This window comes from Pan paniscus, chromosome 3, assembly GCF_029289425.2.
Source record: "Pan paniscus chromosome 3, NHGRI_mPanPan1-v2.0_pri, whole genome shotgun sequence".
In the NCBI taxonomy this organism is placed as follows: domain Eukaryota; kingdom Metazoa; phylum Chordata; class Mammalia; order Primates; family Hominidae; genus Pan; species Pan paniscus.
The window spans coordinates 169,773,145-169,801,029 of record NC_073252.2 but is presented as its reverse complement, the minus strand read 5'-3'; the positions used below and the strand labels follow the sequence as shown (position 1 = coordinate 169,801,029).

Below are 27,885 nucleotides of genomic sequence, written 5' to 3'. Positions count from 1 at the left end.
AGAACCTATGAGGAGATGAACAGAAGAGAAGAAAAATGGCAGAACAGTGTGGTAGAGAAGCCAAGAAGAAAAGGAACGTCTGAATGCTGAAAGGAGTCTGGCTGGGGATGATCAGAGAGGAGATCAGCCACTGGGTGGCCAAACTGCAGGGGAAGATCACCTTCCCACCCCATCCCCATTCCAGCTCCCCATCCATCCCACTGAGAGCCAATGCAACCACTTAATAAAATCCCTGCATTTATCCTTCAAGTCCATGTGTGACCTGATTCTTCCTGGATTCCAGACAAGGACCTGTGTATCAGGAGGGCACTGAGCTGGTTAACACTTAAGCCATCTGTGGACAGCAAAGCTAAAAGAACACACTGTAATACATGCCCACTTGGGCTTTGGAAATCATAGGTACCCACCCCTACATGTTACCATGGGGATGGAGCCCCAAAGCACTCACCTCAGCTCCTGCACCTGCCCGTCTCCATGCTCCCCTTCTTGTAAGGGATTTAAGTGCATGGTGCTGAACACACAAGCCACACCCCTGTTACACATCCTGTAGGGGGGTCAGGGAACTCTCCTGCTTCACTAACACTCTGCCTTTGCCAAGGTTGATGACAGTGCATCATAAATACTCCTACCCTTAGGTTTCAGGAGGAAAGTTATGAGGTGCCTTGTTACAAATTCCAAGAATACCCCAGCAAGAATAAATTCATTATACACATTAGTGACCCTGATGATAACCACACTTTCTTAGCTAGCGTTCCTTCTTATTTCCTCATTGCTTTCCCAGTATTTCCTAAGTTCATTTCCCAGATAAATTATTCTCACTTGAATCATTGAGAGGGAGCAGGGACCCCTCTTGGCCTGTGGGCCCACCCAAACATAGAATTAAAGAAAAATCTTGAGTTTCTTCCGGGGACCTAGCTAGCCCGGAGAAGTATATAAGGAATTTGATAAGCAAGAAGGTGATAATAGCTCAAAATAATAGGCAAGGAAGTTAGAAACTAAAGATAACAAACGTCCCTGAGTTGTTTTGCTGAAACCTGGATCCACACCAAATGGGTCCACTGGCACATAGACTTCAGATAAAGGGGTGCTAAGGACTAAACTCTGACCACTTATGTTCTTTGTTCTACATTTTTTCCTGAAGGGCCTGGAGGAAGCCACATCCAGGAGCCACAAGCTAAAGTTCTTTTCTGCCCACCCCAAATTTTTAAACAAAGCTTCTCTTTTTTAACCAACTGCAAATCAGAAGAACTTTAAATCTAAATATGACCTTAGGCCAAACACTGTGTAACCTCTATGTATTGATCTATGATTTTGCCTGTAACTTCTGCCTTCCTGAAATTTACACTTGCTCTTAAAAAACCCTCATCTGCAAGCCATTGGGGAAGTTGGGACTAAAGCCTGAACTGCCTGATTCTCCTTTCTTGGTGCCCTGCAAATAAATGCCTTCCTTTCTCCTGCTGCAAACCTTGGCCCGGTGAGCCTACGCCAGTTTAGTTTGATAACATCATAGGCTCAGGGACTGATTCTGAGGGAATAAAACCAAAGTTACCACTACTAAAGTCCAGCCTGCCAGCCAGAAAATGAAGGAGAGTAAAAGTGGGAAAAATACCTATATTTGACTGAGAATTTACTCCACAGAGCCTGCATTTTTTTTTTTCTTTTTCCTTCTTCTTTTTCTTTTTAGACAGAGTTTTGCTCTTGTCACCCTGGCTGTAGTGCAATGGTGCGATCTCAGCTCACTGCAACCTCTGCCTCCTGGGTTCAAGCAATTCTCCTACCTCAGCCTCCTGAGTAGCTGGGATTACAGGCACCCGCCACCATGCCAGGCTAACTTTTGTATTTTTAGTAGGGACGGGGTTCCACCATGTTGGCTAAGTTGGTCTCAAACTCCTGACCTCAGGTGATCCACCTGCCTTGGCCTCCCAAAGTGCTGGGATTACAGGCATGAGCCGCTGCGCCAGGCTGAGTCTGCATTTTTTATTAGAAATACTTACATTACCTTGACTTGGCAAGAGTACATTTTCTACATTTGAGAATAAACGTGGTCTTGAGAAGCCACGTAAAATAGAAATCAATCTTTCCACCCATGATATTGTAGCTGGCACAACTTCTATGTGCAATTCTATGATTATATGGCTTGTTTCTGATAAACTACATTTTCTATTTAATAATTTAAGTAAGAATATCCAAAAGAGATAAATATAAAAGGAAGTGTAAAGTAATTGACAATTACTATTTTATAAAAGGTAAAAAGGATAATCTAATGGCATGTGGGCAGGAGTTTAATAAAGATAAGAAATGGGCAAAAGCTCTCTACTGTTTCTTTTTGTTCACTAATCTCCCTCCAGGCAAGTGTATGCAGGGAAAGTTCCTAATACAGAGAACAAAGTTAACTGAAGTTTACTTCTCGTGAATGCTTTCTATAAAAAAAAATTTATTTCATGAAGTCCCAGTATTTTACAAATCAAACTAGACCCACAAAGAAATATATAATTTATGATTATACACAAATCATAAAATAACCTAAAGATACTATAGCATTTGCAGAAAGGTAGAAAAGATGACTTCTCCAAAATAATCATTGTAAAACCCACCATTATTCTTCTGTCCACAAGGAACACTCCCATCTCTTTAAGAAACAAATTGCGTTACTGCTGGAGCTGATAAAATATCAGTGGAAACAACTCTATCAAGCTTCCTATTATAAACTATCATTCTAGGCTTTATAGCTTGGCTCTTTCAAACTAAAGTATGTTGGGCAGAGACTAAGCATACAAATTGCCAGCCAAAATACATTAAGTCTGGTTGAGCTGTCTTTTTTTGGAAGATGCAAATTGGAGCATTGTGCTCTGCATGCAGTTAGTGCTTGGCATGGGGCTGCAAGAATGTGTCTCTTCTCATAGTGTGACAAAATAAAATAAAATAAAATAAAAAATGAAAAACTTTTCAGTGGGAAATTTTAAAACAGATTGGTTATTATTTCGAAATGTACAAATTTTAAGTAGTTACATTTAAGACGAATTTTAGTTCATGAAAATAATATTTTAACATCACATAATATAATCTACATAATACTTTTCATCCAAGTTCATGGGAAATGGTCCATTTGATGGTTTTATTGATAACTAAACCATTTGAAGGAATCATTGACTCATAGTAGCATCTATGATTACAGCCTTCTGTGGTGACTGAGGGAAAATGGCTTAGATTAGCAGATATTTTATTCAAATAGCTGTGCTTATGAGTTTTGCTTCAGAGATGCAGGAATAGTATCAAAAATTTAACCCAAAATAGTTCTGGACATATCAGAAAGTATAAGTTTTGGCTTCTGGGTATTCTGTATCTATAAATCCCTTTTTTTAAGTTCATGGAGTTTGGTCTCTTCTTCTGTGCTTCTTTTGCACTGAAACATTAGCATAGTAATGGGATATTATAGCAAAATGTTATTGTTCTGAGGCAGTAGTCAGTTCACCCAAGTTATTCCACTCAGTTGATGACCTAGTCCCTTCAAAATTATTTTGAAACTTGCTGGTTCTTCCTTCATTCAAGAATATTTATTGAGTTTCTATGATATGCCAGGCACTGTGAAGATAAGAGAAAGATAAACAAGGTTCCTGTCTTTGTGGAGTTTACACAAAGAGTTTGCTATGTTATTAGTAACACTGCTATTAGGTTGTCAGAGGGCTTCAGGACACTGAAGAGCAATAGTAGAAAATATAAATTGGTATACTCAAGTGGAAAAAATGTTTTACTCATTCTTGCTTCATTTAAAATTTTTATATTAACACAATAATATAATATTAATTTTTAAAAATAAACACAACCTTCTTTTACACAATCTATACCTTTTCATGACTGTAGAAAACTTTTTTTAAAAAACATTGACTATCAATTCTTTGTTTTTCTGATAATAGCTCGTGAGTATAATGTTTCCTTAAATAGAGAACTACCTGAACTTTCTCCTTCCTTTAACTCTGTATTTTGGAACTTCATGATAAATCTTTTTCTCCACTAGTTAATAATGATATTGACTGCAAAAATCAATAAACATGAAAAGTAATGACCTCTAGTAATTTACTTTTATTAAATCTGCAGAGAGTTTTGATATCATTTACTCTGCAACTCAGTCTCTGATTTTATTTTATTTTACTTTTTCTAACTGGTACATTGCTTTGTTCTCAGGTAGAAAAGGAAGAGGAAAGCACGGCAAAATTCAACTAATGCATCATTTTGACACATCTGTTGTTTGGTCAGTGGTGTGCAGTCTCCCATTTCTGATATAATAAATGTTTACGGTATTTCTATTTTAATGAATGCCCTAGGCTCCAGAACCTGTTTGTATACTTCCGTAGCATATATCTTTAGTGAGGAGATGGTGTTGTCTGTTTCAACTAATAGAAAGTAAAACTGAATGGAAAAATTAGGTTTGAGAGCCGCTGCCTCAATGCAACCTTCCCAGGGAATCAATACAGAGCTGCGGGGAGCGTCCGGAGGCCAAAGTGGCAGCAATTGGGTCAATTAAAGGAAGTGAGCGCAAGTTTCAAAGGAAAACAGATGTCCATTTTCAGCAGGTTAGTTTGTTTCAATAACCAATCACTTTCTCCTTTATTTCATAAGAATGAATGGGAGTTTTCTCAAAGAAAATCTCAGAATATAGAACCTCATCCCCTTGACGTCTCAATGTCTCTGAAAAAATGGCATGATTAGATGTCATGTTTGACAAAGTAAATATATAACACAAAGTAGATGGTCAGGGTTGCAATAAAAGCAAAAATAGACAAAGGAAATTACATCAAACCGAAAAGCTTCTGCACTGCAAAGAAAATAATTAACAGAGTAAAGAGACAATCTAAAGATTGGGAGAAAATATTTTAGCCATACATTTGATAAGGGGTAATCATACAAGATATATAAGAAACTCACATAACTCAACAGCAAAGAAACAAGAAACACAATTTTAATATGACAAGGGGCCTGAATAGACATTCCTCAGAAGAAGATATCCAAATGGCCAGCAGATCTATTTTTAAAATGCTCAACATGGTTGATCATTTGAAAAATGTAAATTAAAACCATGAAGAGAGATCATCTCACACCTGTCAGACTGGATTTTATAAAAAAGACAAAAGATAACAAGGGTCAGTGAAATGCTGGGAAAAGGGAACACTTGTATACAACTAGTGAAAATGTAAATTAGTACAGATCTCACAGGAAACTATATAGAATTTCCTCAGAAATACCTAATGTTAATGACGAGTTGATGGGTGCAGCAAACCAACATGACACATGTATACCTATGTAACAAACCTGTACGTTGTGCACATGTACCCCAGAACTTAAAGTATAATAATAATAAACTAAAATTTGAATTACCATATGATTTAACAAGCTCACTTCTGGGTACGTGCCCAAAAGATTTAAAATCAATATATCAAAGAAATATCTGCAATCCCATGTTTACTGCAACATCATCCACAACAGCCAAGTTGTGGAATCAACTCAATTATGCAATCAATCAATTCAATTGATTAAAATCAACTCAATCAATTATGGAATCAAATGTCCATCAATGAATGAAATGATTATAAAAATGTGGTATATATACACTACGAAATAGTATTCTGCCTTAAAAAAGAAGAAAATTATGCCATTTGCAAGACATGGATGGTATTGCAGAACATTATACTAAATGAGATAAGCTGGCACAATAAGACAGACAGCACAAGTTCTCACTTACATCTAAACAATCTAAAACAATCAAACTCATAGAAGCAGAGAGTACAATAGTGATTACAGAGACAGAGGCGTGACCAGGGGAATGAGGACAAGATGGTCAAAGTGTACCATATCTCAGTTAGATGGGAGGAATTTGTTTAGTTTTTCTTTTTTCTTTTTTTTTTAGTTCTATTGTACAGTGTGCAATAATTAAACTTTAATGTGAATTTCCAAATGACCTACACTTGGTTTATGAACTGCCTATAAATATGGAGATATTTTCTATTAAAGAAAACATGAAATATCAGTTTACATGCCTAAAAAGGAACAGTAGTTTTGCATCTCACATAATAGCCCTTTTTCTATAAATACCAAAGTATGTATGGAGTGTTTGGAAAGCATTTAATACTATGTTGAACATGAAATTATTTTTAAATCATGCATTTGACCCTTTAAAAAAATCTCAAAATGCCAGAACCTGACTTATAATGTTTATGATATTGTTTTTAAATTAAATTAGCAAAAACTGAGAAGACTTTAGGGAAATTTTATATTGACTTTTAAATATATAAATTCTCAAACACTGCAATTAACAGGTTATATTTTTCCACGTAAATATGGACAAATTTTGTGGAGCTCCTTTTGCATTAGAATAGAATTCAGACCCATCTGCTCCACTGTACAAAGCCAAAGCTGGCCTTATATAAGCTTGTCTCTTAGACGCACAGTGCTCTACTGTATTATAGTGAAGATGAAAGAAAGTATGGCAGATTAAACATTGTTTCAAGTATATTCTAATCAAACACTGAAAGTTTTTGTATGGTATCAAAAACAATACATTAAATGAAGGTAAAATGTCAGCTAATTAGTATATATCATGAACAATGAAAAGCCAAAATTATATAAGAATAAAATAGCCACATTTAAATTACAGTTGGTGATACGCAGCACAGGCTGGCATACGTGACATGGGTTTTACATTTTTTTCATCCAATAACTATCTATGTGCACCCACTGAAATATATTGTATAGAAAAAGTAAATGAAATATAATTTTGTAGATCTTGATACTTTATAGAAAAGAAGAAGGCTTATCTAATTCTGTAGCTCAAATAGATATTTTAAGTCATGCAAACAAAGTTTTCTAGGTATGCCTTATTATTTGAAGTTATCACAATTTCAAAGGCAAGTGTCTGAGCTTACGATTGTTTAAACTCTTACAAAGGATTAATAACTCTAGAGAGTCTAATAAATCAATTACAATGAAAAAAGCAAAATTAAAATCATCTCTTTCCCTGTATTATACAATTGTGACACTTCTCAGCATTTACAGGCATATATTAGAATATAATTTGTTGAATAGTAGTACAATATAATCATTATAGAACTTTGGTGGCCTGATGTTACTTTCATTTTTATTTGTTTCCCTAAGTCCGTTGATTTTTCTTTATGTGAAAGGCATATATCTGAAGATAAAATTGACATTCTTGGGGTAAGCTAGAATTCTGTTTTCTTAATGCTTCTCACTACATGCTGGAAATATAACACCAAAAATATAAACAAACGATAGTACGCATTTTTCAATTTCTCTTTAAAGTGCCATGTATTTATAAGGGCATTCGTAATGGCAACAACCACAATTACTTTTGCACCAACCTAATATTATTTTAATGTTCAATGGATAACAATAGTCAATATATGACCATTTTATCAATAGTGACTTTGTATTAATAGGAAGTGCCCAGAAGGAATTTTAGGCGACTGAGTAATTAAAATATGGTAGAATGTTAAAATTGGGTGAGACTTAGAATTGACCTTTTCTTACCTCTTAATTTTGTGCATGGAGAATCTGAATGTTTTGATTAAGATCCTAGAGATCTTAACCAAACTCCTAAGAGCTAAGTGGGAAGCTCAACTTTCATCTTCATCTTTTTCCTTCCTTACACTCTTTCCTAATACAGAGGTTGTGATTCTGTTTTAAAGCAGACTAACAAATCTCTTTAAAGCTTACTCTCATGTCTACAGAGAATAGTTATATTTCTCTATTTAATATGCATGCCATAAACTTGTGACATTTAAAGCGAACATTTAAATGGAACAGAAAATGAAATAAGGGTCTGCTGGTAATCACGGCTGAAAGGCCATACCTTTCAAAATTGAAGATATCTTTGCATTTAAAACTTTACTAGTATTTGGTGAAAATCTTCAACAAAGAGTAGGTAGAGAACACTTTGCCTTATGTTAGATAATACTATTTCCTGTATTTCCAGAAATTTTCCTGGAATATTTATACACTAAACAAATGTTTGTGGAAACTAGTAACTGTTCTATTTATTTAACATTTGTAACCCGTATTCTAATCCTATAAATAAAACCTTTAAAAGACGAAAAAGTATAGCTATGATTATATATCATTATGTATTCATATATGCACATGCACATGTGTGTATACATGTGAGTAAATAAATGCATATGATCCATAGCTCACAGTGCTGAGAAATATGACCATCTTTTAATAAAGTCTGGCCTCTGCCAATATTGAAAGCTTGTATCATATCTTATCAGTTTTCCCTACCTCTAATTGCTGGTTTCCACTTTTAACCCTCTCTGTGCCATGGCCTTAAATAATACGAATGGTAATAATAAAAACACACACACAAAAGGAATCCATTTGAATTATATGAACTTCATGAAGAAGATATTGTATAAAGAGATTACATTTCAGAGATTTTAATCAAACCCGAGTTTGTCAGAGAGCATTCTCCTGAGGAAGAAATGATTGTACAAAAGCCTAAATAATTGCTAGTTAACTCAATGAGAGTGTGCGCAGAAGGAAACAAGCTTTGCAAAGCCCTGATGATGAGAAAGGGCGGGACATATTTTTAAAAGAGGCCAAAGTGTTGTGTGGCTGAAAGGTAATGACCAACAAAGACGGTGACTCATTATCAGTCTGGAAAGGTGCCAAAAACCAGATTTTGGAGAGTCTGTAACACTGTGTTTCAAATTTTAAATTGTTTTCTATTGAATTCATTGAATAGTTTTATGCATCACAATAACTACCTTTTTTTTTTTTTAACTGTTAAAGATTGCTCTGATAGAACAAGGTAAAAACTTGGAGCCGTGCCAAAAGTTGATGTAATCAGTGAACAGAAGTCTGAGTGACATGAGTTGGCTATCAGAATAGTCAGAGAAAGAGAAAAAGAAAGAGAGAGATGAGTTAAGGAAGGTGGCAGCAGTGGGAGAAGAAGTGAAAACATTTTTGAGTTGTTTTGTGTATTTTTTTTAAAAAAGCAGATTTTTCCAGATAATAAAAAGAAACCATCAAAGATAACTGAGGATTTTGCTTGTGAAACTAAATAGACGGGGTGCCATATGCCAAAATAGGGAACACAGAAAGGGGAGCAGCTTGTGAGGGAATATTGAAAGTTTGAATATACAAGTTTGAAGTGCTATAAAATGTTTAAGTAAACTTGCTTAATGAGCAATTGGATATATGATTATGTCTGGGTCTCATAAGAGAAGTCTAGGCTGGAAATACAAGTTATGGAGTTAAAGTCTTATTTTTATGTGCCATATACAGTTTAGAAACATCAAGGTCAGTGTCTCATTAGTCATAACAATGTGATAGACACTATCATTTTATTTACTTACAATTGCAGGTGTAAATAGTTTAAATAAAATTTCCAATATCACAAATTCAATTAGTAGCAGAGTTTACCAAAACTCATAGGGCTTAAAGCAAAATTTGTTATTATTATACTTCATTGTTTTGGGATTAAGAGTTGGAATAGGGCATACTGGAGAAAATGTGTCTTAAAATGTTCATGGTATCAGTGCTATTAATTGAAAGGCTGAGGACTGGAGTAGCTGGAAGGTGGCTGAATACCCCTTGCTTTCTACACATGACCTTTTCAAGTGGCTTTCCAAGAGGTCAGTCTTGGCTTTTTACAGTACGATAGTTATATTTCTTAACTGGAGTTGAGTAATCCAAGAGAAAGAATCTGTCAACTGCCAGTCCTCTTTAAAGCTAAACTTGGAAATGGCATAACCTCATTTTCCACTGCATTTTATTTGTGGAAGTACTCACGGGCTAGACCAGAGTCAAGGAGAGGATACAAAAACTTCACATCTCAATGAGAAGAGTGCTAATGTATTTGCGGCCATCTTTCATCCACCACACTTACAACTGTGACACTTTATAATTACTCCTTGCTACTATCAAGTTATACAAAGTACACCTGTAGCAAAGGGCCAGGCATACCATAAGTAATCAATGTGTTTATTTAATGAAATAGTTCTAATGTAGGCAATTATAGTTTTGTTAATCATAAAAAAGCCTTTAAATCATTTCAGATGCTCTGTCATTTTGCCTAAACGGACTAAGATATTTAGGCTATAATCACAGGTCGGTACTGTTGAATTCCTCTAGCAGTGGATTACAAATGTCTGTAAATTATTTATGCTAAGGTTCACAATGAACAGTCTTTCAGATTCAGCTTAAAATTTCTAATTTTAAATATGTTTTAAAAATATTCTCAATGACTGCATTAGATCAGCATGTAGAACTTTTTCTTAATATAATTGATAGCTTGTTGCCCACTGAATGTTAAAACACTCAGCAATAAGATGATTTCAAAGAAAAGGTCAAATGCTGCCTTTGAAAAAGAGCAAACCCCATGCAAAGAATAACGCCATTTTAAGTAAACCACTTTCCTTGCTATTGTGAGTGTCAAAGTTCTGATTCATAGGGATCAATAAACCAAATAGAAAATGTTCCCAACTCATGCAATCATCAACATCATGTAAAATTATGAGACGGCTGTGATTAGCAATCTAAAATAAAAAAACAATTAGATATTAGGCTTTAATTTTCCTTTCATCCCTCAGAACTTTTAATAATGCCATTGTGAACTATTTAGTTAAGTTCTTTATAAATGATTGTATAAACAATGAAAATTATTGTTGTATCGGCAATATAATATGTAATAACACTCAACCAATTAAGACAAATGATATTGTAGGTATTATAATTGACTTGTACAGAATTATATTGTGCAGTTGCAAGTCATCAATAGATATATGACATTAATAGTTTAATTATTTTAAGATAATAACAAATAATTATGATCAAAGTGTGAAAGCAATGCATGCGAAGAAACAATGGGAATTGTAGTTGGAATCCTGGCTCTTCCAGTTTGTCACCTAACCTTGAAAAATCAGTTAGCCTCTTTAAGTATCAATTTTATCAGCTGTAAATTGAAGATACTGTTTTCATGTTGAAGCGTCATCATAAGAATTAATCAAAATGATGTATTCAAATAACATATTAGACCATCAATAGTCAGTTATTATTTTTATAATTATTAGTCATTATTAATGGCATGGTAGAAGTTGAACCAGTAAGCAAATTGTTTTTCTCACAAGTATTTATTTTGGAGCATCTGAAAGAGGGTAACTCTGTTACATGATTTTTAAAAAAAGAACATATGCTATGAAAAATGAAGTCTTAGGAAAAAGGAAGCAAAAAGTAAAAAGTATAAAAGTGGCATAAAAAAACAAAGTTCTTTGCATATTACAAAAGAGTAAAACTGAGAAAAAAATAAGAACAAACAGATATATTAGAATAGTTGAGAAAAATCTTTCCAGATAAATACCTTTAATATCAGTCTAAAATTTATTTTGTAAGTATTTAAATTGTTGGTTATCGATACATAAAATATGTCTTTCATAGGCGTGATCCAGAAAGTGCAATGATTATTAATATGCTATTTTTTAGTCTCCATTTTATTCTCATTTCTATTGCGCCATTGTTATAGAAAACCAGGCATCCCAGGGACCTTGTTTTTGTGTTTCTTTCAAAGTATGTTGCACACTATAATTGATGAAATTACTATTTCATAAACATATGTTTTCCATAGGACTAACATTTTTGTTTGTTCATTTAATCAAATTTATATGGATTGCAATAATTTTATCATTTAAATGCAAAGTAAATTTTTTTTTTTGCCCTGAAGTTGTCTTTCTTACAGCAAAAGTAAGCATATAAATTAACTTCATCTTAATGAAATTACACTGGAATAAAATATGTTAACATTAGAGGCAATCAAGTCATTTTAATATAATGAGTTGTCCTGAGGTTTCTCCCTTTATAGGTACTGACAATTGCATGTTAACCTTATGCTATTGGTTAATCTTCTTAACCTTAGTTTAAACATTTTGCCCATCTGCTCAGGCAGATTCCCCACTCCCCTTTTCTTCTGCACTTTTGACTGGGAGTCTCCAGAGGCTGTTTTTACTTCTCAGGTCTCATGTGTTCCTCTTGGAAAATTTTTGCAGCTGCACTGTTATGAACTGTCCTTTGTAGATTCCTGCTTTCTCTCCATAACTCCTTCCTGACTGTCCCCTGCTAGAGAAGCTACATAATGGTGGGAATCTCCCCATGGTGACAGCTGCTAATATAGCCAATGCTTCTGGCAAAATACACAAATATATAGCCTAGTTTTCTACCCTCACCATTTGTCTGCTGGACATCAAAGAATGTGATTTTTCTCATTATACTTTTAAGACTTCCTCTTTAAAAAGCTTCTCAGCTTCTGTCATTTTTCTTTACTTTCTAGGCTGAAGAACAAATATCAAGAAGTCTCAAAATGTAAAATATACTGCATTGAAAATTTTTTCTGGGTTACATACAAAAGTTTGCAGTTTACACCAAACAAACTTAATTGCCAGTTAAACAAACAAAAAAGTCAACACTCCTAGGGAGAATATAACAGAATCAATAATACAAAATTCACAATATCAATGATATTATGCAAAATTAGTTGAAATGAAGAACAAAAGAAATATGACCCATGATCAGTAGATAGAACAATTAGTAGAGCCTGATCATGAAATATCCTGGTGTCAAAATGAAGCGAAAAGGATTATAAAGCAGCTGTTATAACCAAGCCCAGTGGCATCAGGGAAATACGCTTGTAGTGAATAATAAAAAAGAATATCTCAGCAGAGAAAGATCTAGATTCTCTTGGACAGTGCCAATGCCAATGTTTTCAGGGCCAGCTACTTCTTCTATGAATCCATTTTATGTTCTATTTGAATTTCACTTCTGGCATTATCACTTTCTATTTCCTTGTTGCTCTTTCATCTTTCTTGGCCAACTCTCTTTCACTTATCCATTTAAAAATATATCACATGGATTCATAACTGGGAGACAAGGAAGCAACATAACTGCAGGCTTTGCTGACTGTTTGTGAATTGAATAACAAATGACCGGTGACCAACCACCAACAGACTTTGAAGACAGTGATGGGGCTGGTAACGGATCATGATGCATATCTATTATTTAATGTATTAATTTGTGGACTAAAGAGCTAGCAGCAAAGATTTACTTCACATAATTACTCTCAGTTTTGAATTTGAATTTTGAATTTTGTTGTTGGGGGTTTGGCATTATTTAACGAAACAATAGTTACTGAAATTTACATATATCAGAACTGACCAAAGCAAGGACAATGTGTATATATTAAACTGGAAGATAGAGTATATAAACTCTCTTTAGCAAATTGGCCTTGCGTTGAAAAGACAATCTATTTAAAAGAGAAGAAAAAAATACTTAAAACTCTCACAAATACCGATGTTTAGGATTATATTAAAAAGTTAAGTCTAGAATTAAAATGCCAGGAGAAATATGTGTGTATATCAGGAAAAAACAAGAGAAAGAGTGTTTCAAGGGAGATGCATAGAATTTGCAAATAAGGCTGAATAGATGAGTAAGAGAGGACTGAGAAAATTATCTCTAAATTTTTTTGCTTTTTTTTTTGAGACAGAGTCTCACTCTGTTAGCCACGCTGGAGGGCAATGGCACGATCTCGGCTCACTGCAACCTCATCTCCCAGGTGCAAACAATTCTCCTGCCTCAGCCTCCCAAGTAGCTGGGATTACAGGTGTGTGCCACCACTCTCAGCTAATATTTGTATTTTTTAGTAGAGACAGGGTTTCACCATGTTGGCCAGGCTGGTCTCAAACTCCTGACCTTAGGTAATCCACCTGCCTCAGCCTCCCAAAGTGCTGGGATTACAGGCATGAGCCAATGCTCCCGGTCTCTAGAATTTTTTTTAAAGTTAAGTTATTGGTGATTACTTTCAGAAACAAACTAATTTTGAGAATTGAATGGGCAGTAATAGTGTGGATATAGCAATATTGCTCATGATTTCAAGATGGTTTGAGGTTTGTTATTTCAGCATAGTCTGTCCCATCCTAAATGATACAAAGGTTTGAAAGTCTAGAGGATAAAAAAGATAACTACAAGAGTTAGGACTTTGAGGAAGTGGAATGAGGCAGCATTCAGGGCACAGGCAGAATTGTTAAGCTTTGATAGCATAATAGGAGGGACAAGGAAAAGAGAGGAATGTAGAGGGCATTTTTAGTGTTTTTATGTGAGCAGGTATAGCATCACAGTATCTAGTTTTCCTGTGAAATAGTAGGCATGGCCATCTGCACAAAGTGGTGGGAAAGAAAAGGACTAGATATTTTTAAGAAAGATCAAATAGATGCTATGGAGAATGAGAGGAAGAGCTGACTAGGAAAATGTAAGAGGATTGCTATGCTGTGGGGAGATTCTGCAGGAATACTGTTAGCTCCAGTCTCAGAGTTCTAGTCTCAGCAGTTTATTGATTTTTTTAATTATCCTAAACAACCCATGTATAAACACAGAGAAGATAAACTATTGTATTGATACATGTTAAGTGACAGGGCATGTACTAGCAGAAAGTAAGGGGCATTGGGCCCGTTATCTTAGCAAGCTCTAAAAATTAATATTTCAGGCTTTTTGAATTTATGTATACATATAGTCCATAGCCAAGTGCCAGCCAATAGGAAATGTATAATCATCTAATGTAGGGAACTCCAGCCATCATTCCACACATATCTCTATTGCCTCTTTGAATGCTTGTAACTTAAAGAACAAGGAAAGATGAATAAAAAGAAAAGAGATGACACATCACACTTAATTTCAAAACTTCATGTTATCCCTAGGGTAACTTTCAGTGCTGACAGAATAGTCCCCAAAAGAGATATTATTTCAAGGCTAAATTCAATGAATTAAATATACCAGTCAATAAGAATAACCTTTGTGTAATAAATAAATGGAAACAACCCTAGGGTAGAAACGTCAACTGGGTTCTCAATGTAGTTTAACATCTGACAGTTGAGGGTTTTTGTTGGAGTTCAGGCTATATAACTATGACTGCCTGGCTCCTAATCAATGTTCTAGTGAGGAAATACGGGACAAGTTATTTAATCTGTCTCATCTACAAAAGCGGTTAATTATATACTGAAATTAATTGAACTAATACATACAAAGTGCTTAAAAGAGTTACTGGCATGTACGAACAGTGAGTATCGAATAACTGTTAGATATTACTCTCAATCTAATGGTATTATGCTATTGGTTCTTCCAGCTCATAAGATTTTTGGGAGAATACAATGAGATAATATACACTAAAAATTCTTATGACTTTGTGTGATTTATATAATTTATTCAATGTATTATTAGTTACTGACATCGTGTGAAAAATTCCTAAAACTTTTAAGATTAACAGCAGTGAACTGTATTTCATGGGTAATTTTACATTTTATTTTTAGTGTGTGAAAGGTAATCGAGAGACTCAAGACCCAAAATCCAAACCTTTGGGTTAAAGAAATATCCTGCATTTTTTTCTATAAACTGAATTACTTAATATGCTTTTGAATTATGAAAGGGAAATAAATATGAATTGTTCACATACATGTGTGATTTATGCTGTGATGACTTATGCTTTAGAGAACTTTTGGGATACTTACTGGGCTTTGTCCTTTCAAAAGACATTTGTAAAAATAACTCAATTATTAAATGTCTGGGGTTAACAAAATTTTCTGAAATGCTAAGTATATATCCAAATAAGATTTACAAATGTCTTACTGTTACATAAAAGATTTTATAGCTTTGTAATTTTCATAAAAGATAACTATGCAAATAATACACTTCAAGTAGAATGCATATGCGAATGACTACATGATTTTATATGTGTGCCAGAAATCATAAGTTAGATTCTTTCCTGATGAAGTCATTTCTCTAGTTGACAACTGTCAAAGCCATCTCAAAAACCCATGAATATTAAAGCACTGTTCACTGGCACATTTGGCATTTTGAAGTCAGGCAAATAGAACTCATGAAATATGAAAGGAGTGCTCCATGTCGCTTTGTAGAAAATGTTGCCATTAAGATGATGTATGAGGAAATTCACACCTTCATCTGCTGGGAGTGCTCAACTGTATTTTCAATCAACTGTATTACTTTGCTTTGATAGTGTTAACATTGGGTCATATTCTCCTTTTTCCTGGCTTTAGGAGGTCTCAAAGATTTTAAATTATTGTCACATGAAATGCATGTTTTAAACACAAATGTATTGTTTTACTTAGTTATATTATAACAATCAATAGATTCTAAAGCCTTTTTATTCTAGGTGTTAGTAATAGGCCAGGAATATTCCTAGGCATAATATCCACTGCCAATTTTTATTCTGATATTACTGGCTTGAGGAGTCCAAATTTATTAGGAAATTGTGATGGTTTCTTTCATATTTTAGCCTCAGGAAACTTTGTCCTGCCTACATTTTTCTTCATGCTTAGTGATATTATGGACTTGTCTATTATGCTTGAAAACTTTACATGTTTTCTATGTTTTTTAAATTTTTGAGTCATTTTAAAGAAGGCAGTCCTTTTTACTTTACTTACTTTATACTATTTTGAAATATCAGGTAATAAGCATACTTATTCTAAAAAAGGACAGGCATAGACATGCCATAGACACACTAAAAGTCTTAAAAATTATTTTACTGTGAAAATGGCAAGTTATCTTGAATAGTAATATAATAGTAACGACAGTAACATGATTTTCACCATAACATTAAGATGTTTAATTAGTGCAGGAGTTTAGGAATTGTACATATTGCAATAAATATATTTTGCATCAATTCTTCTATACAAATTTATTTGCAACTCTTTAAATTTAGCAGCATGAAGACATAAAATTACTTTTCCTTTAGTGTAGAAAGCATGTTCTTGACTGTTGATGCACCAAAAGATACCTAAGGCAATGTACCCCAAATCCTAAAATCCACAACTTCTGTCATTTTGTGTCATATTGTGTAAGACAACTACCCTCTTTTTTGCATAACTTTCATGATATTCTGAATTTAATGTTTTGATGCAGGTACACAAATATATACATTTCTTAAAATGAAAGTGACTTGGAAACATTTTGCTTGCTTGTAAATTCATGAGTTTGTGTACTCATATTACTTTGGCAAATGTAAGATGACTAAGTGTGCACATCACACCACTGAGTCTGACTTGCCAAAGAAAATTCATACATAACCACAGTATATATGCTGAATATTCTTTTGTGTTTCAAGATTGCATGTTTCTATTTATTCCCAAACTACACACACACACACACACACACACACACACACACACACACTCCCCTTAAGGAAGAATAGATACCCAGATCTGTTCCTAAATTATGGGTTGCCTGCCCCTATGACCTATACAAAATACATAAAAAGGAAATCCCAGCTATGGGCAGCTCCTCAAAGTGTCTGAGTTGGTACACAGCCCAGACAGTAGAGGGCGCCACAGAGCACTTTGAGAACTCAGGCACAGGGGAGGTTAGTCAGGGATGTGGCATTTTACAACGTGTCGTATTAACTTATTACATTACATATAGAATAAAACTTAGATGGTTTGGAGCAAATATCCTAAAAAGAATTATGCCTTGTTAGAATGGTAAAACATCTTGTTTGGGCCCCGACAACTCACTAGACACTGATTTTAGCAGTAGTATAAGGCTATGCTGAGAAAACAATTTTTGATTGTTCAACTGATAATCATGTATGTTAAAAGTTAGTCATTGAGTTGGCAGCCCTGAGCAATTAGTAGTGCAATAAAAATGTTATTAGGATATACACAGATAATTCAGAAATCTCCAAATGGCTCATTAGGCTAATAGTTTTTTACTCTTTGCAAAACTTTCTTTTGGTCTATCTAAAGGGTCTAGATATTTTGTGTAAAGGGCAGGATTATACAATCTCTGTCACAACTACACAACTCTGCCACTGTAGCAAGAAAGCAGTCATAGTAAACATGCCAGTGATTATCTGTGGCTGTGTTCAATCCAAATTTATTCATGGACAATTGATGATTTCTATAGTTTTCTCATACCATGATTGGATTTTTTTCAACTATTTTAAAATATAAAAATAATTCTTAGTTCATGGACCATAGAAAAACTAGTGACAAGCCATACTTTTCCAAACTCTGTGATGACTGAGGGCCAGTTTTCCTGGGAAGCAATGGCTCTGTGGATCTTCATAATTTATAAGGCAGGTGATTTCATCTAATTTGAAACCCCAGACATTCTAATTTTTTAGTGTAGAAATACACTACATAAGCCACAGAAACTTTGAAGTATATTTTCTTAGATATTTATTTAAAAAAATGGCCTGATAGCCAAGTGTCCCTTCTATACTATAGAAAAAAATACTACAATATTTATATTTATAGAATATATTCTTGTTATGGAACACAAGCATTTGACAAATGTGCTTTTATAGGTTACATATAGTGAATGTTACTTCTAGAAAATGATAGTTTTCTCTCGAAAATCACAGTTGTCTGATCTCTCTCTCTCTCTCTCTCTCCGTGTGTGTGTAATAAAGTTGTTTGGAACAGCTTTAGTTCCAAAAGAGACAAGATAAGCCATTAAAAGACAGTAATAGGGGGACTGAAGCAACTTTTTTACTAGAGAAATGTTAACTTGTCATACCTAGGTAGTCACTTTACAGGAGGTTCAAGAGTTAACATTTATTCAGTATATATAAGCTCTTTGGGTTATTCACAATTTTCATGTACTATAAGAATACAGTATATGTCGAATTTTTTATCTCTCCAATCAGATTATAAAGAGAAAATTAAATGGAAATAAGATATCTAAAGAAAATGGCAGTGATTAAATGGTTAAAGATCATACTAAAAATTTTAAACCTTTCTGCAAGAGACATTATTTTTTCTCTTCACCATTAATATTATGCTGGTAAAAATTTAATCTATTTCTATTTTTTGGAAAAAAACATTCTAATGCAGCATTTCTGAAAGTTGTGGTTTGAGGATAAAGCCGTAATAGCTATGTCAATAATCTGATACATGCAAGCATTAAAAGGCTGCTTCTTATTTATGTCCACAGAGCACCTAATGCAGGTTTTAACAATATGAATGAGTTAGAAAATTTTGTTTTGGGGTGTGTTTATACAGACAAATTTTGTGTGCAGAAACATAGATAAGAATTAAATATCTACTTATACTCAACCATTAGCCCATATTATAGTCAATGACAACATTCTCTTCAGAGCTTACATATTAATTTTAAGATAATTCTTTAGCATTATTTAATAAAATGTAATTGTTCCTTTTACTTTTATTTTCCCTCCAAGTCTCTGACACAACATTTAATGATTCTTAATTTAATATGAGCAATATTCAGAGTGTCATAGGTCTTAACGACACCTTGATAATTATGACACCTATTAATCTCTTTCAAATTATAAATGAGAAGCTTGTGTTTTACTCCCAAAGTTTAGTGACCAAATTGACTTTTCTTCAAGTTGTTTTTGCTTAAGCAAATGTAATGGATAAGATTGTATGAAACAGAATACCATGAGCTTTCTTTCATATTCATTCACATTAGTTCATTAGTAAAAATAAGGTATCTTATACTTGCCCAATAGTTGCCAAATATTTTACTCCTTTACTGGTTTTTGTGACAGTGAAAACTTTTTATGGGTGATATCAGTTGAGAAAGAAGTAATGCTGACTTAAATGCTCTTTTGGTAAAAGATGGTGCTTCTCCAGCACTGAAAGATGGGGCTATAACCTTAAATGATTTAGTTCTGTATTTTGGCATTAAGAAGCTCTAATTCCATTTTCAGGTAAAATAAGTCTTCAAGTTATTATATCTAATATAAACATCCATCTGTGGTACTTTATATATAAATTATTACTCTGAAAAGAACTGGAATTAAGATTTCAACTTGCTTGAACAGAATCTCATTTCCTTGAAATACAGCAGGAGCAGTATTTCGAGGAAATGAGATTCATCTTCACACTGAGGCTGAGGACTTGAAAGCCAGAGAACTTGGCTGCCTATCGAATGGCAGAGATAGCGCAATAGGTACAACGTACTAAAGGATGACAGTCATTCTTACAGAAATAATGTTTCTTTAATACTTCCTTGCCACTCAATAAAGATAACCTCAGACTAACTCAGTGTTTTAGATTTCATCTTTCTAGCCACAAAGCAATGACAAAGGCCTTTATTAATTTTAAGCAGCACATTCTTAAAATCACATATATACAATTATACATTTGTGTAGCACTATTGACAATAAATTTTTTAAGGAGCACGTCTTGTAAGTTTATTCTAAAACCTTTTTCTATCTTGTACTCCATTGGAGTTTGTTTTCTATTCTTCCCTATTACCATTTTTTAAAGTTATGGAAATTTGCACAGGGACCATATTGGAATTTGGTGGAGTTGGAGTAAACATACTTAATTTTTGTTTGGCATTTTTCAGATATTATAAGGTACAGGGAACTACCTGTGGATCCTCTCCCCCAGGTGAAATTCTCCAAGTTGTCATGGTGACACACTTGATCTTAGTCATAAGGCCGAGAAACGGCTGTTATCATGATACATGGCTGGGATCATAAAAAGAATCAGAGTCTTGGAAGACAATAGGGCATTTCTATGGTAATCTTTGAGATGATTCCTGCATTTTTCTTCATCCAGCTTGGAGACAGAATGGGGTAGGAAGAGGGCATACATTTCAGACTGCTTGGGTAGGTCTTCTCAGAAACACTCCTTTATAAAGTGATCCTCTGTCATCAATAGGAAATTTTAAGACTGCGAGTTTATTTTACATAATGCTATAGTAAACTTTATTTCCAGATGCTGTAAAATTATAAAAAAATTATAAAAACACATTAAAGTTTATGTTTATATATGTGTGTGTATGTGTGTGAAATACAGTAATATGCATATATACATACATATATAATATATAAAATATTTCCCCCATATTTTATTCTTTTGGAGACAGAGTCTAGCTCTCTGGCCCAGGCTACAGTACAGTGGTGTGATCTTGGCTTACTGCAACCTCTGCCTCTTGGGATCAAGTGATTCTCCTGCCTCAGCCTCCTGAGTAGCTGGGATTACAGATGTGCACCACCACACCTGGCTAATTTTTGTATTTTTGGTAGAGGCGGGTTTTGCCATGTTGGTCAGTCTGGTCTCAAACTCCTGACCTCAGGTGATCCACCTGCCTCAGCCTCCCAAAGTGCTGGGATTACAGGAGTGAGCCACTGTGCCCGGCCTACCCCATATTTGAAACTCTTTTACTATATTCCTTTGACCCCAGCCAAGAAGGATACTAGGTACCTCATGCTACCCCTGGTTGCTTGACATGCCGCAGGATTCATAAGAATAACATTACCTTTAAGAAAATAGGTATCATATTTATTTTGTAAACCATTGTGGTTTTTCTCGATTAGATTAGATAGGTGAACTATTTGCATTTTATAAAATTTACCTAAATATGTAACATGGCTCAAATAATTTGGTTTTTATGGCAATGTGGTGGAATGGTAATTAGTAACATTTAGTTAAAATCTACATTGTTTCTCATATTTGCTTAGTGACCTTGGAAAGGTTTATCTGTAAGAGTTTTATTTTGAGTAAAATGTGAATATTAATACCTGTATTACAGGATTGCTGTAGCAAAAGTGAACTGAGTTCGACATACACACATAAACATAGCATACACATATATACCTAATAAGGGTTATTAGCACTCACTTTTTTCATATTTAAATTTACCAATGTAAATTAGCTAACCATTATTGCACTATTACCTATAGGGCTTGGTCTTCTAGAGCATCACACAAATATTAATTCTATAAAAATCATAAAACACCTACTGTGTCCCAGCCACCATGCTAGAGTTCATAGAACTAGTCAGTAAATCACTTATAATTGTTTGAATATTTTTCTTTTCCTCTTTTCTTTTTCTCTTACATGTTCTTTTATTTTCCTTTGGAGTCACAGCCACTAGGGATGAATGCTTGTGATAAGCATGATATTTCTATTACAGAAGTAAAAACCAAACACTTTTTGAACAGTGATGTACTATTTAGTTCCATTTAGAGAAATGAGGAAATACTTTCCAGAAACAATTGGCCTAAGACCACTTCAGGGTTACCCTAATCACACACTATCTGGAGTGATTCTATTTTTAAAGTATAGAAAATGAAATTGTGAGGGAATTTGTAGCTTGTACAAGACCATATAGATCAGTATTTGATAGTGTCAGCCACATATGTAATCAAATTTTTATGTAGCCATTTGAGGTTAAATCAATATTAATTGTATATTTCATTTAACCTAGTATATTATAAAAATTAACGTTTTAACATGTAATCACATAAAAATTATTAATGAAATATTTCACACAATATTTTCATACTAAGTCTTTGAAATTTGTAGGTATTTTACACTTAGTTTCATAAGAATTGCTTCATCTGTATTGACATTTAATGAAGTTTACAGTTCAAAAAATAGATTCCCTTATATAGATTGTTCCAAATATGGTCAAAAAGATTTTCAATAATTGAAAAAAGACCATTTCTTCCCATCTTTGCATATATATTGACAGAACAAATTCATCTTTTCTTCACTGGCCATTGTGCCAATTAATATCTAGTTTAAAATATCACTGTATAAATTAAAAAGCAACTCTAAATGTTCAAATATTAGAAAAAGACATTTCTTAGACATTTTCTTTTAGACTTTGAATCTGATTTATATAACATCAAAGATTAGAATCTACATATTGATTCATGTTAGAAAAATGTGTAAAATTATTATTTTTATTTTGAAATGTCAGCTTTAAAATACTTTTACATTTCTAAGTACTAATGAGCTTTCTTTTTCCATAGAACTTCAGATTTTGTTCATTCATATGCAGTGCGGTATCAGTGAAAAATATAAACACACTGCATTTTTTTGTCTTTGATAATTACATGTTTGGCAAACATTCCTTTTGTTTAAAGAAAATCATGAAGTTGAGTACAGTAAAAATTTGTGAAAATCAACCAATGACTGTTAAAAAAGAACACAGATAATTAAAATCATTGTCTTTTATTTTTAGCAATTTCATAACAAAATTTCCATATCAGGAGTAATAATTTATCTTACTATCTCAATCTAAAACTTAATTTCTTTTGTGTAGGAATCCAAGCTATCTTACATTTGGCCAAATTTACAAACTCAGAATTTGTATAAAATTGTTTAAATGTTTTTATTAGCATTTAATTCAGATTCCAGACAATCAATTTTATCAATTCTTTTCTCAAAGGTAACTTCTTATAAAATTCATTCCATATTTGCTGAAGATGTTTCCTAATACTGTCAACTTTATTTTTTTTGAAGTTTTTATACTTTTTTTTTCATTTCGCACTACCACAATAAATTGCAATTCATCATGAATTTTGTGATGTAACTACTCCCAATCTCTTTTCATCTTTATTATTTTGGTAGTTTCTATATCATCACTATATAATATATCAGTAGTAAATTCTTGCTAGCTATGAAATTCTCCTTGCTAGCTGTGAAAATCCTAGATGGCCACTTCTTCCTATACAATCTTGCATCTACATTGAGAATCCGCTGTTTAGTGTGTAGCCACCTTCATCAATTATTCTAGCTAGATCTTCTGGGTAATCTGCTATAGCTTCTACATCAGCCCTTCCCGCTATACTTTGCACTTTTCTGTTAGGGAGATGGCTTATTCCTTAAATTTAATGAACCAATCTCTGCTACCTCCATACTTTTGTCCTGCAGCTTCCTCACCTGTTCTATCTTGGATCCTGGATCTTCCATCTAGACCATTAAAACTTTCTTCATATTAGCAATAAAGAAGATTTGCTCTTCTAGATTCGTGCACTCACTGGAGTAGCACTTTTAATTTCTTTCAATAACTTTTCCTTTGCATTCACTATTTGTCGAGCTGTTTGGCACAGAAGACCTAGCTTTTGGCCCATCTTGGCTTGCAACATGCCCTCCTCAACTAAGCTTAATCATTTCTAGCTTTTGATTTAAAGTGAGAGACATGCGATTTTTCTTTTCACTACAGGCCATTATAGGGTTCTTAGTTGGACTAATTTCAATATCATTGGTCTCAAGGAATAGGGAGGCCTGAAGAGAGAGAGAGAGACAGGGAATGGCCAGTGGGTGGATCAGTCAGAACACACACAGCATATATGGATTAAATCCACCATCTTACAAGGGCACAGTTTGTGGTACCCCAAAGCAATTATAATAGTAATATCAAAGATCACTGATCACAGATCACCATAAGAGATATAATAATGATGAAAACATTTGAAATGCTGTGAGGATTATCAAAATATGACTCAGAAACATGAAGTGGGCACACGCTGTTGGAATAATTATGCTGATAGACTTGCTCCACACAGGGTTGCAGCAAACCTTCAATTTGTAACAACCACAATATCTGTAAAGTGCAAGAAAGTAAAGCGCAGGCCAGGCTTAGTGGCTTTGCACTATAATCACAGAAATAATTTGGGAGGTTGAAGTGGGAGGATTGCTTGAACCTCAGAGTTTGAGACCAGCCTGGGCAACACGCTGAAACCCTGTTTCTACAAAAATAAAACAATTAGCTGGGCATGGTGGCATGCACCTGTAGTCCCACGTACTTGAGAGTCTGAGGTGGAAAGATCACTTGAGCCCCAGGAGATGGAGGCTGCAGTGAGCTGTGATCATGCCACTGCACTCCAGCCGGGCGAAAGGTGACAGAGTGAGACCCTTTCTCAAAAAATAAATAAATAAAATAAGATAAAATAATAAAGTGAAGCACAATAAAACAACGAATGCCTGTATTTAAGAATTATGTTTTATATAGGTAACAGTAACGGTGCCCTCTGCATAAAATTTTCAAATCAACACATTGCAGTGTTACACAGTACATGTAAAAGTCATTCAAACTGAGTCAATCCACTCGCCCCAATAGATCAGTTATGTGTATATATACAAAACCATAGAAATGAAACATGAGCCTAATGTGTATTACAATGCAACATGAATACTTATGTAATGTAAATAGTTAAAATGAAACTTAGTCCTTTCAAAATAATGAAATACTATATATGTTTTGAATTTTAAAATTTAATTTTTCTTAATTAAAAATTCAATCCCTCAGTTGAACTAAATACATTTCAACTGTTCAAGCAGTGCATGTGGCTACTGGCTATGTATTGTACAGTGCAGATACAGATAATTTGAACCCACATCTTTCTGATTACAAAATTTGTTATCTTTCCACTGTGCTGTGCTTCATATCTGTCAATAGATGATCTAGACATTATTGATGACATCAAAGTAAGAGGCTGGGGAAAAAAGAGTTAACATTTTCCATGGAAATTTTACTGGCTATTTGTTATTTTGAAGATATAAAACTAGAATAGCATAAAAATATGAAATACCTAAATTTATAATCCTGAGGGTTTAATTGCAACACATGCAATATTGTTCATAGGAGGTAATTTTGGTATAATATTATACGAGTGACCAAATTACATGATTCGTGTATACTTTATTTTTAGAAAATCTAGAAAAAGCATTATAATTTTGAATATTGCTTTGACTAAAGACCACGGGATCGAATTGTCTGTTCTCCTTTTTAATATTATTTAAATTTAAATATAATGATGTGATGTTCTCACTCATTCTGTTTGACTCTGAAAATTTTTATCTTGGCTTAGATGATAGCTCCAAGTCAATATTCTGTTCTAGAAATAAGATTTGAATTAACATGTGGATAAATATTTGTTTATTTTACTGGTTTTCTCCTGAGACTTTTGAATGCCTTTCTGAAACCTTCATAAACAGTTAAACACACACACACACACACACACACACACACACACACACACACACACGAAAGGCCTGCTTATTTAGGGTTAGTACTGTCGTGATTCTGCATAAATCAAAGTTCCAAAGCCCAATAAAAAGGTAATATACTGAACCAGTATTTAGCAGTTGGGTTATTAAATTCTTATTGCTTGACTAGTATATTGATTTCAAGCTGACAGTAACTGAAAGCCAAAAATTTCAAACTCCATGTTAAAAATAAGTTTCAAAAAAACCTTCATGTGGTAGTTGGGTCTCAACCATTCCCTTTTTTTTAAATGATAAAATAGTGTATAATAAATATTTTCACATTTTTCTATCTTTTATTATTTCTCTTTGAAAAGCCAACACTAGCTCTAGGCAGTCATCTACCATGATTAATGACAGAGGCAGTGGCCTTTGTGTTACAATGTTGTACTGCTACTAGAAGTTTTCAAGGTCACTGTTTCCTTCTGAAAAGTTCAAAGGAAGTTAAATATTCATAAAACATGACCTGATTTTATGCGAGGTGCCGTACTTGTTGTTTTATGACAGTCCATTTTAATGAAAAGAAATGCAAAGAAATTTTCACTCTAAATACTTGACATCCAATTCAACTGGGAATGTTACTGGAAAGCATTTTATGATTGAGGAAAATAAGATATTCTTTAGGAGCCCTTATTTGGAAACATTATTTCCTTTACAGGCATTATCTGTAAAAACCCCTTGACCTACCTAAATGAGAGTCTATTAGTGTCTGATGTGCTAATAAAAATTAAGCTGTGAAGCATTGAGGGTCACCTTATTAAATGCCTTTGTTCCCATCCCAGGTTTATGAATCACATTTATTGGAAAGATTTATCTTGGATGGGTAATATTTTGTTCTTAGACTTTTCTTAGTAGCAATCTAAAGGGTACTAAGAGGAAGGGAAGAAACTCCAACAACGCTAAAAATCTCTTAATTTAGACAGGGAGGAAGGAAGAAAGCAGGGAATAAGCGAAAGAAGGGAGGGTGGGAGGGAAGAAAGGAAGAAAATGAAGTAAGGAAGACAATAGCACTTCTGTGTTTTTCATCACAAAAATCTATACTGGTTGTTCCACTCTATTTATTTTGTACTACAGCCTACTTCTGGATACTCTCAAATAATAATCATAGTTCACTATACAGTTCTATGGCAAAAAGGTATCCTAAATGATATGATACAAAATTAATGGGTACTAATTACTCCAAATTTGATTAAAATCTACATAAACCAAGAAGTTTCCTTTTGTCATATATTGGGAATTGAGAGAAGGTTTACATAACTAATTCCTCTTTAATTGACAATATCTCCTTAAATAGGCAAAATGTATCAGATCTTCCATCATATAATCTTCCTTCTAGTTCTGTCAACTATTAGTATTATATAGAGAATCACTTAAATATAATAGAAAAAATGCTAATTAAATTAAGCCTAGAGGCAAGCCTTTTAAACAGTAATAATATTTTCATCCAATAGGAATATATTATGTATATATATATTAAACAAAGCATAAGAAAGATGAATGAAGCATGACCCTTGCCTTCAAGGAAAATGTACATTTGATATGTATATATGTAAATAATTATAGTAGAAACAAAAGGATATTCTCAGTGCTGTAATAAACTACAACAAAGTTCAATGGAAGCATAGAGGAAGAAGAGAACAAAATTAAATATCTAATGGAATAAAGAAGAATTCATGCATACATTGGCATTTACTCTACACCCTAAAACCTAAGCAGAATGAGAATGGGTGTTTAGAATAGTGGAAATATGATAGGCATTTTCAGGGCCAAATTTAGACCAGTTGATTAATTATATATTTTTTAAATGAATGAATAGACCAGTAAAAGTCTAAAATAGTGTCTTAGAACAAAAAATGCTTTGGAATTATAACCACCATTATAGGGGATTTGATTATTATACTTTTAAGTAATTACAAGGCACTGAGAGTTTTGAGCAAACACTGCCGTAAGTGTATTTGTATTATAATATTAACAACTCCATGTATTTACATGTTTCTCCGAAGGAGATAGGGTAGGACTATTCAACTTACTCGAATATAAAGAATGACCAAAGCTATATTTAAAA

General features: G+C 33.6%; 1 protein-coding gene across 2 annotated transcripts in view; it reads right to left on the bottom strand.

The window, feature by feature from the left end:
* The window catches only part of GALNTL6 (polypeptide N-acetylgalactosaminyltransferase like 6), a 1,235,992-nt gene that overhangs the window by 1,001,294 nt on the left and 206,813 nt on the right, over positions 1-27,885 (bottom strand). The window lies entirely within an intron of this gene.